Here is a 14,912-nt window from a genome sequence, read left to right as displayed (position 1 = left end):
TTTCTTGAAGAGATCTCTAGTTGCTCCCATTCTACTGTTTTCCTCTATTTCTTTGCACTGATCACTTAGGAAGGCTTTCTTATCTCTTCTTGCTATTTTTTGGAAATCTGCATTCAGATGGATATATCTTTCCTTTTCAGGCGCCTAATCAAATATTTTCCCAAATCTCCTATAATGAATTCTATGATGAAAATTTGCCATGTTATTTTAGCCTCTTCATTTCTTTTACCTTTGTCAGAGCAAAGTAAAATATTAACATATGCAGATAAGAAGCTCCTTAGGCAAAACATCTCTAAGCCAAGCAACTAAAAGTTTTAGTATTGGGAACACCTAAGTTAATTTTTCCTTAAAGAAATATCAGATTGTTTTAGTATTTCCCATATGTACATTTTTTTTTATTTCTCTAACACTTAATTAGACATCATGCATAAGTTCAAATAAAAAATAGTAGTTTTAAAAGAAAACATAGCAATCAACTGATTGAATCCACTTGTTTAAGAGATGAGGAAGGTAAAGTCTAGAAAGGTTAGCCAAGCCCTCCTGGGATTCAAATCTCATTCCTACCTACATATAGCACCTCTGACATATGGAAATATCAGAACTGAAGAAAGCATCGCATAATTTTTAACACTTGTTGTTGTTCAGTCACTAAGTCATATCTGACTCTTTGTGACCCCAAACTCATTGCAAATTAAAAATAACAATTCTAAACATGAACTATTGAAAAGTCAAGATAATTAAGGTATTAACTCTTAAGTTGAAAACAATTTGTAAAAATGCCAGCAACTGCAAGAAAAAAGTAAGCCTAATAGAGGTACTAGAGATTGAATATTTTTATTTTCTCTATATATGGTCTTAAATAAATTATTTCACATAGACTATATGTAGCATGGACATTTTTTAAAGCTTGTATTGTGCCAGATGATATATCATACCATTTCTCCAGGGGAAAAAGTAATGTAATTCCAAAATTACATTTTATGAACATCAAGCAATATTGTATTATGGTTACATATACACCTATCTAGCCTTTCACTTTAGAAACTGGATACTAAATAATGGTAGTTTTTTCTGATTATGCAGTAGATATTGGTGGCCCCAATGAATCCATACCACCACCATCATCACCCTACCCCACACACACCCTGCCCCGGGATTCATGCCTTTCTGTAACTTCTCCCATATTTACTTTGTCCTGGGCCATGACTTGATTTGACCAACAGAACATCAGCAAGAATGACGAAGCAGAGGTTTAATAAATGCTTACACATTAGCCTTACCCCTTGGACTGCTCTTTCTAGGAAGCCAGCTACCATGTAATAAGTTCATTTACCCTGAAACTATCACACTGAATAAGTCTAAGCTAGCCTCCTGGAGCGGAGAAGGCAATGGCACCCCACTCCAGTACTCTTGCCTGGAAAATCCCATGGACAGACGAGCCTGGTGGGCTGCAGTCCATGGGGTCGCAAAGAGTCAGAAACGACTGAGCGACTTTACTTCCACTTTTCACTTTCATGCATTGGAGAAGGAAATGGCAACCCACTCCAGTGTTCTTGCCTGGAGAATCCCAGGGACACGGGAGCCTGGTGGGCTGCCGTCTATGGGGTCCCACAGAGTCGGACACAACTGAAGCAACTTAGCAGCAGCAGCAGCCGTCTCCTGGAGAGGCCACACGAAGGAAAACTGAAGAAACCAATCAAAAGCCATAACTGAAGCTCCAGACCTATAACTCAGGTCAAGCCATTCCAGCTAGTTCTCAGCCATTCAAGCCAACCCAGCTGAGGGCCCAGATACCATAGAGCAAAGACAAGCCATTTTAGTATGCTAAATCTGAAACTGTGACCCATAGAATTATGAAAAGATAGAACAGCTGTTGTTTAAAGCCAGTATATGTTGGGGTAGTTTTTCATGCAGCAGTGGATAAACAAAACAGAGTATTTAAAATAGAAGAGTCTATTATTTTCTCAGTAACATAGCTGACTTAAAGCTAGTCCATTAACAATGTTATGTGGCAGCCTGGATGGAAGGGGAGTTTGGGGGGAAATGGATACATGTATATGAATGGCTGAGTCTGTGCTCTATCTACCTGAAATTATCATAGCATCGTTAATCAGCTATCCTCCAATACACAACAAAAAGTTTAATACAAATAAATAAATGAAACTAGTCTATTAGCATCCCATCCAACTTCCTACCAAGCTTTTTAATCATTTTAACATTGAAATGGATCTCTACAGAAATCCTGGTCCAATAACCATAGGTGAAGCACCAAAGTTTTCAAAAAAAGCCAAAGTCTTCACTCTGCAAAGATGGAACAGAGTAAAGCTAATGCTCAAGTATATTCACAGCTTCCCTCTGCGTCTCTTCACAAATGGGGGACCAAGCAGTGTAAGTCCAACCCGAAAAGGAGCATGTCAGGATGCCCAAGTAAATTCTTTTCCATCATATCTTTGAGTTTCAGTTCCTTTAACTCTGTGTTTACATTCCTCATTCCAGGGACATTAACAACATCTCTCTAAATACTTATGATTACAATAAGTATGACACAGATCAAGAGTTTCACTGAAAGGTGACCTGTTTTCAGTGTAGGTAAGCAAAGTTCTCCTTCACCAACAAACTATTAAGGCCTGCACAGATTAAGATGATCATGATCATCAAGCTGTTATAATGTTTAAGTTTTTAAATCATTAAGACCCTAGAATATTGTCCATTCATTCTAGGCATGTTTTTTTCCACAATACTGAACATTAAATATTATACTCATATATGGCCTTTAATCAATAAATACTTTTAAGATTTTTGGTGGATAGATAGATAGGTACCCTGAAGTGTTTTGTTGGTTATTTGTGTATCATAGCAACATTGGTTCTCCAACTTCCTAGATGCCTGGGATCATTCCTGTGTGTGACTCACTCTGCATCTCATTTATTCTATTACAACATCTACTTGTCACCATCTTCCTGAAGAGGATTAGAGGGTTTCTAAAATATATTTGCAGTGAGGTCATGCAAAAAAGGAAAAGAAGACTGTCTCTGACATACCTCACAATCTGATGACCTAACCATACTTACAATTTTTACTAAAGAAGTTTATATGTGTGTTTGTGTTAGTCATACTAGGGCATGGGCTATCCTACTCACCGTAAGTTCTCTTTGAAATTTAAATTAGGAGCCATCTAAAAAACTTAGTCACTAAGTTATATCCAACTCTTTTGTGACCCCATAGACTGTACCTGCCAGGTTCCTCTGTCCATGGGACTTTCCAGCAAAAATACAGGAATGGATTGCCATTTCCTCCTCCAGGGGAATCTTCCTGATCCAAGGATTGAACTGGCAGGCAAATTCTTCACCACTGAGCCATCAAGATTAAAAACTACAAGTCACTTTATGCTAATTGTTAAAGTATGCATGCCCAACACTCATATATGTGATATACATACAAACATATATTTTTAAAAAATTTTAACAGTAACAACTCTTCTTGACTGAGTTTTGCACCCATAGCCTCATTTAACTCTTATCACAACCCTGTAAGGTATTATTATCCTCATTTTAGAGTTGAGGAAACTGGGACTCAAATGGAGTGAACTAGTTGACCTGTGGTCACATAGCTAAAAATGATGACACCATCATTTGTACCCAGGATTCTTTCTACCATGTTGCACAAAGTCAAAAATTATTGCTAAAGAGCTATGTAAAACCTAGACAGAGGCAACATGCTTTGATGAACTCTTGCTGACGGTTTTTATCTAAGGTGAGGGTCCGGAGATAAGAAATCTGAATGGGCATGGTACTAAAATAATACACAGGAGTTAGAAATACCTAGGACTAGGCAGGAACTAGAGCCCCCTTCCTATTACCCAAATCTTGAAGCATTCACTCCTCTGTGCAATAGAGGTATTCTCTTAACTTGCCTAAAACCCTACTAGTCAACACCAGAGAGAAGCTTAGCAAGTTCCAAAACCAGAGAACCTCACCCCCTAGTCTGACCTTATACTCACTCTTACTTTCTACGAAAAATATCTCTCCCCATATTTTCAGAGAATGAGAAAAAAAGAGAAGGATAAAGAGAAGATGGTCATGATGGCTGGGCCATAGTCAAAATACGTTCAAGAGTCATCTGTTGGAAATATTTTATCCAGAGTCCCATCAAAAAAATATGCTCTAAGGATTTCCAACACTCTAGGAAGTAGTAGTTTGGGAGTCAATATCTAATCCCAAGTTTTACACATATATATATAACATATATAACAATCATGTATTATATACATATATATTATATTTTATATGTATTATACATATACATATATATGTATAATACATATATGTGTATAATATGTATTTTGTGTGTGTGTGTGTGCCTCTTAAATCTTAATGTTCATACCTATAACATGGGACTCTTATTACAAATGCAGATCTGGGTTTCTAGTAGGTCTGGGTTAGGGGCCTAAGATTCTGCATTTTCACAAGCTCCCAGATGATGCTGAGGCTGCTGATTTATCAACCACACCTGGAGGCATAAGATTATATAAGCATTCAATCCATGTCAGTCTATCCCCTAAACTGTCTTATCTTTAAGCTGTCTCAATAGAGTTCATGCAGGAAAGGTAGCACCATTAGAATCGCATTAGCACTGTCTTTCTCAAAGTGAGTGAAGCTTACAGGAGCACTAAGTGAGGCCTTGAAAGAAGGTGTTTCTTGGTTCTAGTCAAGAATAGAAAACAGAATAGTCTGGAAACTTAAGGAGATCCATCACCTTGTCCCAAATTATTTCTGGTGTCAATGTATTAGCACAGGACCTGAAAGGTTCACCACTATCCAGAATCATTGATGAGGATGCAAATAGCCTTGTCAGCACTGTCTATTGCTTTAGCGAACATGGCAATAGCAAGTATGCCACTATTTACATATGAATATCCACTTACAAAATTCTTTCTAAATAATCTTCTTGGACCATTTTTTTATTCACAGAACTAAATGATGTCTGAAGTTTTAAGGAAACCAACAACTCTGTGAAATGATGTCCTGTTCCACACTAAACTAACCCAGCTTGGACTGGTTGCTTTCATTGTTATTGATGTGATTGTCTCTGTTTTCAAGAACTCACACAGTAATTGGAATAAGAACCAATCAAGAAATATTTATGACGTTCCTAACATGTGACTACTATGGAGCCAGTCACTATTAGGAAGACAAAACAAGGAAGTTAGTAAAGTCAGAACTTCAGAGAAGAAAATTAAAATATACAAAACAGTCCTTTTGCCCAACTGCCATTCCTGGCACCCATAATCATGGTAGGTAGTCATTATAATTACTACCTTTGCTGGTTTCATGATAAGGAAATTGATTTGAGCTAAGAGACAAAAAGAAAGCAAGTCTCTTTAGTAAATCTCTTTCCACCCTCTTGGAATTTTCTCCCACACTCAACAAAAACTTCATACAGCCGTCCCTGACCATTCTGCCCAGTTTCACCAAGTCAAGTCCTACAACTGGCCTCACACCCTTCCCAAGTATCCAGGCATTACCACGCGACCTTCCCCCACCAGGCTCCAGCCTGTTTTTCCAGAGGGCAGTCGTCATTACCTGAATGGCAGGTTTGCCATGCAAGCTGCCTTAATGTGGGGCTTTGTAGACATCAAGCCTGAGTTGTCATTAATGTCCTCCAAAAATAATAATCAACTGACAGACCAAATAAGGGCATTCCAAGAAAACATTAATCCAAGCATTTGGGGAAGCCATGGAAAATCTAAATTTATCGCCCTTTTTGTTCTCCAAGGAAAGATCTAACATACACACAAAGACAACAGTCAGCTAAAAGTTTATGAACTTCATTTGCTACAGTGCTAAGGGTTGGATGAGCAGCTCTGGGGAAGGAGGTAGCATCTTTAATCATTCCCGCATGTACAAGGGGCTGGAACACTGGTTAGAGACCTTTTTGTGGGGATGTGGGTGATTCCATTTCTCACTCTGTCCTTTCTCCTTCCCTCTACCACATTAGAAGGGTGTGGTAGAAGGTTCTAGAAGAGACCTCTCTACAGGAAACAAGGTATCATCTATCTTGCTCCTCTGCCCCCACCTCTCAAGTAGATGCACCTGAGCCAATATGACCCCAGGGAGGAGGTGACAGCACTCAAGTCTGCTATCTTCCACCCCAGCCACACTGTCCCTGGGACAACCAGAGGGTAGAGGGACCAGGATCAGGTTCTGAGTGAGGCCACAGTGGGGCTACCTTCTAAGAGCAGACGTCCCTCCCCCAATCACAGGAACCAGAAGGAAGAAATAAGCCCCCCAGGGACAAGCACAGGCCCGCTAACCACTTCTACAGCATTTGTTGCTGTTATTCAGTTGCTAAGTTGTGTCTCACTCTTTGCGACCCCATGGACTGCTGCACACCATGTCTCCCTGTCCCCCTGTCCCTCACCATCTCCTGGAGTTTGCCCGCGTTCATGTCCATTGAATCAGAGATGCTACCCAACCAACTCATCCTCTGCCGCCCTCTTCTCCTTTTGCCTTCAATCTTCCCCAGCATCGGGGTCTTTTTACAGCAGGCATAGGGTTAAAACCACAGCCTGAGACACTTTGGGTGTCAAGGCACGCAAAGGCTGGGGGAGAGGGAAACACAAACATGTTAAGTGGGGGAGCAGTGACGGCCAGGGCTGGGAGTGCAAGGCTTTGATGCACATACGCGCTCTTCCAGGATCTTCCTGGTAGTGCTTGGAATCGGGTCTGCCTCACCTCCCCCACCAGGAACACGTAAGGGGGAGAATTCAGGGCCTATCCCCACACCCCTTAGAAATACCCCTTCTAGGTGGTCTCCGCTACACTTAAAGGATCCAAATGATGTCTGGAAGGCACCGCTGTGCTTGTCTGGGTCCCAGAGCAGGGGAGACTTGAGGCCCGCAGATATCTGCATCCTGCCTGCCCCCACCCAAGCTTTATTTCACTGCCTGCAAGTGACCTCTGACATTTATATACTTTTACAAAATTATCCCACTATAAAAAGCACCTCCAGAGGTTCTCCTTCTCTTGGTTTCTTCTTCCACTCCTCTGCAGTCAGCTCAGTGGCAAAGAATTTGCCTACAATGCAGGAGCCACAAGAGATGCAGGTTTGGTCTCTGGGTCAGGGAGATCCCCTGGAGGAGGGCATGGCAACCCACTCCAGTATCCTTGCCTGGAGAATCCCATGGACAGCGGAGCCTGGCGGGCTACAGTCCATAGGGTCGTAAAAGCAACTCAGCACGCACACCCATGATCAGCTAAATGCTTCTTTGAGGGCATAGACAGGGCAAGTAACCTTCGGCTAGCAGAAGTGCAGTTAGGGGGGTGGGGAGTTAGGAGGAGGGGAAGAGGAATTAGACCTGCAGGCAGCAATCATTTTACCTCTCTTCACCTCAAACCTACGCAGGCTTGTAGGAGACAAAATCCATTTACAAAACAAGTACAAAAATGGGTTTGAAGTTAAGCAGCAGAAAAAAGATTTTTTCCAGTTCCTGCCTTTACAATTATCCCCTGTTGTAAGTGCTGGCTCCCTTTGCAAGAGAACTTGTCAGGGATTATTTCCATACTGGCATCTATGTCTTCAAGGCATCCAAGTATCTTGTGTATCTTTTGACAGATCAAAAGGCAGAAAGAAAAATGTTCTTGGATCAACTCCCAGAAAAATCTCAAACCAGATTTTCCTGGGATATTTCAGGCCAGTCAGTGCCTGTTTTTTTATACTGTGGCCTCTTTCTTTTAAAGTATGGATTAAATGATGTGATGAATGAAAAGATTAAAAGTTCACAATTCCAGCAGCACTGGTTTCTAAATTGCTGTGCTATCTATTTTAAAAGTTCCACGGACTTTTACCATCCTCTCTGCTCTTCGGGGTCCTGCTTTGAGATGGGGAAAACAAAGCAGAGAGCAATTATGTTTGGCAGGAATGTTGTAAGGGGAAACAGATTTCAATTCCAAGTAGGACTGGAACCAGATAGATAGTCTGATCTGACTATTTTCTTGTTAACCATGGGGCTTCCCCGGTGACTCAGTGGTAAAGAATCTGCCTGCGATGCAGGAGACCCAGGTTCAATCCCTGGGTTGGGAAGATCCCCTGGAAAAGGAAATAGCAATCCACTCCAGTATTCTTGCCTGGGAAATCCCATGGAAAGAAGAGCCTGGCAGGCTATACAGTCCATGGGGTGGCAAAGAGTTGGACACGACTTAGCAGCTAAACAATTGAGAGGGGCTTTGACTCTTTTGCACACAAATACGGCCAAGTTAAAGAACACCCGGATAGTTGGTGTAGTGTAATAATTTAAAAGATGGAAACAGGGACTTCCCTGGTGATACAGTGAATGAGAACCCGCCTGCCAATGCAGGAGACAAGATCCTTAGTCTGGGAAGATTCCACTTGCAGCAGAACAGCAAAGCCCGCAGGCCACAACTACTGAGCCCACTTTCTAGGGTCCAGGAGTCACAACTACGGAGCCTATATGCTGCGACTACTGAAGCCTGTGCACCTGGAGCCTGTGGCCGGAAACAAGAGAAGCCACCCCAATGAGAAGCCCACACACCACAACAAAAAATAGACCCCGCTCACCGCGACTAGAGAAAGCCCACAAGCAGCAACGAAGACTCATCGAAACCAAAAATGATAAATAATTTAAAAATAAAAGATGGAAACGGATTTGCTTTTTTCCTGTAGTTCTTTCACGCTTATGGGGGAAAAAAATTAAAAACAAGATAAAGGATATAGTTTGCTTTTTGCTTTTAAAATTGTCACGTTTGCCAAATGCTTTTCGAGATGACTGACCAACTGTTGCTCACCGAGAAGTAATGCTGCTCTTTGCAAAATGCCAACTTGAACCGAAGTGGAAGAGCAGTAATGGTGATTCACAAACAGGTTTCCCTAGATGGGCTGGAAAGAGTTGCTTTAGCCGTGATGCGATATGAAGGGCAAGAGCGCCCCCTGCTGACCACAGAGGCAATTTAGGCCTGAACTCAGTATTCTACGCGATCAGGGCTCTCAGGTTGAGCTGAATTCGGTATCTATACAGCCTCTTGAGGAAGTAAATTAATTTTCTTCACAATTCATGCCCAAGGCACGATAGCAACTTAAAATCTCAGTAATTTGTATGACAGGTACAGTATCAAAGGACGACTACCAAAATGGAATTACCATTCCTGTAAGCCTGTCTCCTCACTAAAAATAAAACTAAACTTCAGCCTTCTTCAACAGCTCATTGAACACCAATTCCATTAACAATGAGCAAAAGAACTTATTTCCTCATTTGAAATAAAATATTGACTAACGAACGGTTTTGCTTAAAGTAGGTCAAACCCTATAAAATTGCAGGTATTCCACTCATTTATGCACAAACAGCCTGAATACAATTAGCCCATCAACCATTGACAAAGATACACAGGAAAGCCTGAAGGTGTGGAGCTGGGGGAAGGCTTCCATTCTGGACGGGACTGGGGGTGCAGGATGTAAACCCTCTGGCCTCACAACTTTCCCCAGGGCAGCCTCTGAATTCCTCTGACCAATGAAAAGTAGAGGCTAGATTTTTTTTTGAAGTATTTTGGGTAATTTAGAAAACTCTGCTCCACGTGATATACAAACATTTTTTAGGTAGTTTTTCTTCCCCCTTTTAACACAAGCATCTTAATAAAGGAGTTTCAGAGAAAAGGAGATTTTTAACATCATGTTCTCACATTGCCTGATTCTCTGTCACACAGCAGTCTTACAACTCTGCAGGGCCTTAGAACGCAAATTCCAAGTGTTACGGAATCCAAGCTCGCTCTACTTGCCGCAAGACAGGCCAGTAAATCTGAGAGGCGAGGGGTTGAGGCAAGGAAGAGACTTTATTCAGGAGCCAGGTGACCGAGAAGATGGCAGGCTAGTGCCTCAAAATAACCATCTTGTCAGGGCCTGGTTGCCAGGTTCTTTTATGGATCAGGGATTGGTGGGAAGTGAGCAAACAAAGTAAAAAGACTGTTCAGTCTTTACAAATAACCCCTAGAATGGCAAGCCTCAGGCAGGGGGATATGTTAGTTTTATTTGCTTAACAGTCCTCCAGAGGTGGGAGGCTCAGGTTATCTCCCTGAGGCAGGCTGTTATGTATGTTTATAATAACAAAATAAGGTTAAAGTCATGGGAGCAGATCCGGTGTAAATTTAAAATTAACCCTTCCCTGTTACACAAGTAGGCTTATTTGAAGGACCAAGTTGGAGAAAGTAGAGTGCCCATATCCTGAGCTGATCCAGTACTTTCTTTAGTGTCCATTGGGCAGTGATCCTCAGGTTAAAACACACACACACACATACACACACACACACAGAGTCATGGCCTCTGAGTTGTTGGATTTGTTTTGTTTTGTTTTGTTTTGTTGGCCTCGCTGCACAGTTTGCAGGATCTTAGTTCCCCAGCCAAGGACTGGACTCCTAGGCCCCTGAAGTGGAAGTTTGGAGTCCTAACCACTGGTTGTTTAGTCGCTAAGTCACATCTGACTCTTTGTGACTCCATGGACTGCTCTTTCCGAGGCAAGAGTATTAGAGAGGGTTGTCATTTTCTTCTCCAGGGGATCTTCCCATCCCAGGGATTGAACCCGTGTCTCCTACATTGCAGGTGGATTCTTTACCACTGAGCCACCAGGGAAGTTCCCTTAACCACTGGACCCCCAGGGAAGTCCCCAGAGTTGTTAGATTTGAAGGAACTAATTCCAGCCTCCAGGCAGTAAAAGCCTGAAGATATCCTTGGCCTATAGGATCAGGTCAGTAGGGGATTCCAAGGTCCATCTTAAGGATGGGAGCCACTGGGTTGAAGGGTTTCTCTTGAGTCTAGGTATAATTCAGTATAAGCTTGGAGATTTCCAAGTACAAAAAGAGAAAAGATCTTACGGTTACATTGAATGTTCATTATAAGTGCACAGCAGAAAGCCAGTTATCCAGCAGAGGGAGCAAGAGGTAAATAAATACAGTACTTCTTTCAAAGTCATAAAATGGAATCTTATGACTTAATAGAGTCCAGATGATTCATATTCTCTTCAGTGATATTATTTCCTGAAAGGTACAGAAACTTGGCCGCAGTAACACAGAGAAGAAGACCTTCCATCTCTTGACTCCAGGTCTTGTATTCTCTCCCAGGACAAAGTTGACATGAAATGATTCTTCTATGTTCATTTACCTACAGAAACATGCAATCAAATTCCTTATGTAGAAGAGAGAACATAGCAAAACACATTTCAATTGATAGTAGGCTTCCCAGGTCGGAGAAGGCAATGACACCCCACTCCAGTACTCTTGCCTGGGAAATCCCATGGATGGAGGAGCCTGGTAGGCTGCGGTCCATGGGGTCGCGAAGAGTCGGACACGACCGAGCAACTTCACTTTCACTTTTGACTTTCACGCATTGGAGAAGGAAATGGCAACCCACTCCAGTGTTCTTGCCTGGAAAATCCCAGGGACGGGGAGCCTGGTGGGCTGCTGTCTATGGGATCGCACAGAGTCAGACACGACTGAAGCGACTTAGCAGCAGCAGCAGCAGCAGGCTTCCCAGGTGGCGCTAGCGGTAAAGAACTGCTAATGCAGGAGACATGAGATGCTGGTTCGATCCCTGGGTTGGGAAGGCCCCCTGGAGAAGGATATAGCAACCCACTCCAGTATTCTTGCCTGGAGAATCCTGTGGACAGAGAAGCCTGGTGGACTACAGTCCATGGGGTCGCGAAGAGTCGGACACAACTGAGCAACGAACACACATACAGAGACACCATAAAAACAGGAAGGATTTCTAAGAAAAATACAAAGAGGGACTTCCCTGGTAGTCCAGCGGTTAAAAACCAGCCTGCCGGTGCAGGGGACGCAGGTTCAATCAGTGATCAGGGAACTCATTTCCTGTGCAGGAAGCCCTTGCACCACAACAAGGGAAGCCCAAGCACTTCAAGGGAGACCCAGTGCACCAAGACTTTAAAAAAAGAAAAATGCCAAGAGACTTCTTCCTCTTTAAAACAGATAAATTAGATTCCCTCATACTCATTCAATCATTCATTCATTTATTAACCATCAATCGTATACTTACTATGTTAATCATGTATCCAGACCACCTAAGCCTTATACACCTTCATAGCCCTATATTGAAGTTTGGGATGTTTTAACCCCTTCTTAAGATAGCATATTTCGTGGGACACAATACAGGCTATTACTGCGCTGTATTTCCTTATGTGGCTGTCAGTGTTACACACCTGTGGCTGTAGGATATTATTTACAGCAGATAAGAACAGAATATTTCCGAATGAGCTTTCCAAAGTCACTGCATTTTATAGGCTTGCTCACTCAACACACATTTGTAGGCAAAGGTCCAGTCCTCAAACGTCAAGGTTCAGATATTTGACTTTATCAGTTTGCTCAAGGTTGATAGGTGCTAAGGGGATGATATGATAGAAATTCCATTACCAAGAGATCCCGTAACCCAACAGGACCCTATGGGGCCTACCTGGGACAGACTCTCCTATGTCTGTCTATTTCTTGTTTGTAGAAAAACTTTAGCCTCCTCGGCCTTTCCTGAGTTACAGAGTGAAAAAAAACACAGAAACAAAGGGAAACAATCAAGCAAGACAAAACAATACTTTAACCACTAAAGTCAAGGACTTTTAGTCCCTCCTCAAGGGCTAGAGATAATATTCCAAGCCATATACTTAAGCTATTTTGTGGATATGAAACCCCCACTGAGTGGAAGAAATTAACAGCATATTGACCACAAACAATAGACCCCAGACAGGTTGGAACCAGAAGGTTGATGATTTTGATTCCCAGTCAGAAACCACCACCAACCAGTCAGCAAAATGACAAGTTGATCATGTACCCCACAACCCTCTCCCTCACCCTGTCTTTAAAAAACTTTTTCCTGAAAGCCATTAGGGAATGTAGGGTCACTACAACCCACTGTCCATAGATTGGCTTTACTGCCTATGGGCAAAAAGATCCGAGTTTGGTTCAGTACTGTTTCCTATTCACTTACAATGGATTTGGTATTGGTGCTTTTCCATTATCCATTGCAGCTTTGTCTCATGATGAATGTGCTAACTAAATTAGATATCAGAAAACTGTTTAGTGATCATGGAATAAAAGCAAAGGCTATGAATAGACTTGAAAAGCATTTTTTTTAAGGAACATGAAAGCTGCTTCAGTACGAAGTAACACTCTGCTGTGATGAGAATACCGTGTCTGCCAGATGGCATCTGTTGGGCAATATTCTGTTGTCTGTTCCAGTCTCCACCTATTTTCCACTTTCACCAGGTGCTTCCATGTACATCCACCTGCAAGCCCTAAGCCAGCCTGCCTGGACTGAATCCTCGAGGAGAGAACAGGCTTTTATGAAATGCCTGAATCAACATTAGGCTCTGCTTAACAAAATAAAAGCATTTGAAATTGAAACGTACAACCAACTGAAACATCTTCCTATGTCACTACTACCATAATTTTCTAGCACATCCTAAAAGGATGACTTTTCTAATCCTCACCAAGAGGATTAAGGCCCCGGCCCCAGGGTCTCTAACTCAGAGGACCAGGTAGGGCCTGAGAATCTCTATTTATAACAAGTTCCCAGGTGATGCTGATGCTGCCCATCTGGGGACCACACCTTGAGAACACTGCTTCCCCATCACCTTGAGAACACTGCTTCCCCATCACCCTCCAAGAGCACTCAGGCACTGAGTTCACACACCTGTGAAAGGTTAGATATCCTGCCCCCGATCCCAACCAAGCTAGCCAGCTTTGAGTCAGCTTTGAGTCCATGACTACAGCCCCTCTCAAACTTTTATATGCACACAAATTGCCTGAGGATCTTTTGAAAAGGCAGGTTATTATTCAATAGGTCTGAGGTACAGCCCCAAATCTGCATTTCTAGCCAGCGCCCAGGAAAAAAACAATGAGTTAGAGCAAGAAGCAAACTGAGGTTAAGGCATCACAAACTGTACCAAGTAGAAGAGTATAAAACTAAATAACATAGAGCCCCAAATTTTGAGTTGGTTCAAAGCATTTGATTTGGGGTCTGAGCACTAGAGTTACCAATACACTTGAGCCTTTTGTTAAGATTTTTGACAAAACCGAAGCAAGTTAACATTTAACCCTCATCCATATAAAACTTCCCACATGAATAGGCCCAGCTGACTCACTGGCGCTCCCCAAATGTACCCAAGCTCTGTGCAAACATTGTAGATGATAGTAACCCTGGTGAGGATGGCTGGGAGGGTGGGGCTGCTTATACATGTTGGTTCAGAAATTTACTCTTTGTTCCATGGTGAATGGTGTCTTGTTACATGCTTACAGCATCCAACTTTAGAACACCATTATCTAATGCACTATTGAATCCAAATCCCCCTAAGTCCTGGGATATCACTTTTTTATTTCTTAGGTTATAAAGAACCTAAGGGAAGTGAAAGAGAAAAATAGCTCCTCCCAAAACCTACCTCATCCACTTGCCATTTTTACTGCTGCAGGTATTGCATGCTACATAATTTTCAGGGCCCGGTGCAAAATGAAAATGTGGGGCAGTTGTTCAAAATTATTAAGAATTTCAACATTGGAACAGCTGAGCGTTAAAACGAGCACCAGGCCCTTCCAAGGCTATCTGTATGAAGAGACTCTGACATAATGAAAAACCCTTGAACTGAGAAACTAACCAGACTCCCTCACTCTCCTCCCCTCTTTCCCCCTCTTAAAAAGTACCAGAAAAGAAGAGGTTTGCTGAGAACAGTGCTGTCATTCATTATATCATTGAATAAAAAATTATTCTTGTCTTATCTTTGGCCTCCCTTTCCTTCCATTTTTGCTGAAATATAACAAAGTGAAAGTTAGTTGCTCAGTCGTGTCTGACTCTTTGCGACCCCGTGGAACCTGCCAGGCTCCTCTGTCCAGGCAAGAATACCGGAGTGGGTT

The 14,912-nt window shown here is 42.3% G+C and overlaps 1 non-coding gene across 1 annotated transcript; it reads left to right on the top strand.

The window, feature by feature from the left end:
• The first annotated feature begins 8,011 nt into the window (after window positions 1–8,011).
• On the top strand, window positions 8,012–8,083 carry TRNAR-GCG (transfer RNA arginine (anticodon GCG)). Its single transcript has one exon. It is a non-coding gene; the product is annotated as a tRNA-Arg (tRNA).
• Window positions 8,084–14,912: the final 6,829 nt, after the last annotated feature.

This window comes from Odocoileus virginianus, chromosome 17, assembly GCF_023699985.2.
Source record: "Odocoileus virginianus isolate 20LAN1187 ecotype Illinois chromosome 17, Ovbor_1.2, whole genome shotgun sequence".
Taxonomy (NCBI): Eukaryota; Metazoa; Chordata; class Mammalia; order Artiodactyla; family Cervidae; genus Odocoileus; species Odocoileus virginianus.
Note: the sequence above shows the minus strand (reverse complement) of the source record. Positions and strands in the feature narration are given on the sequence as shown.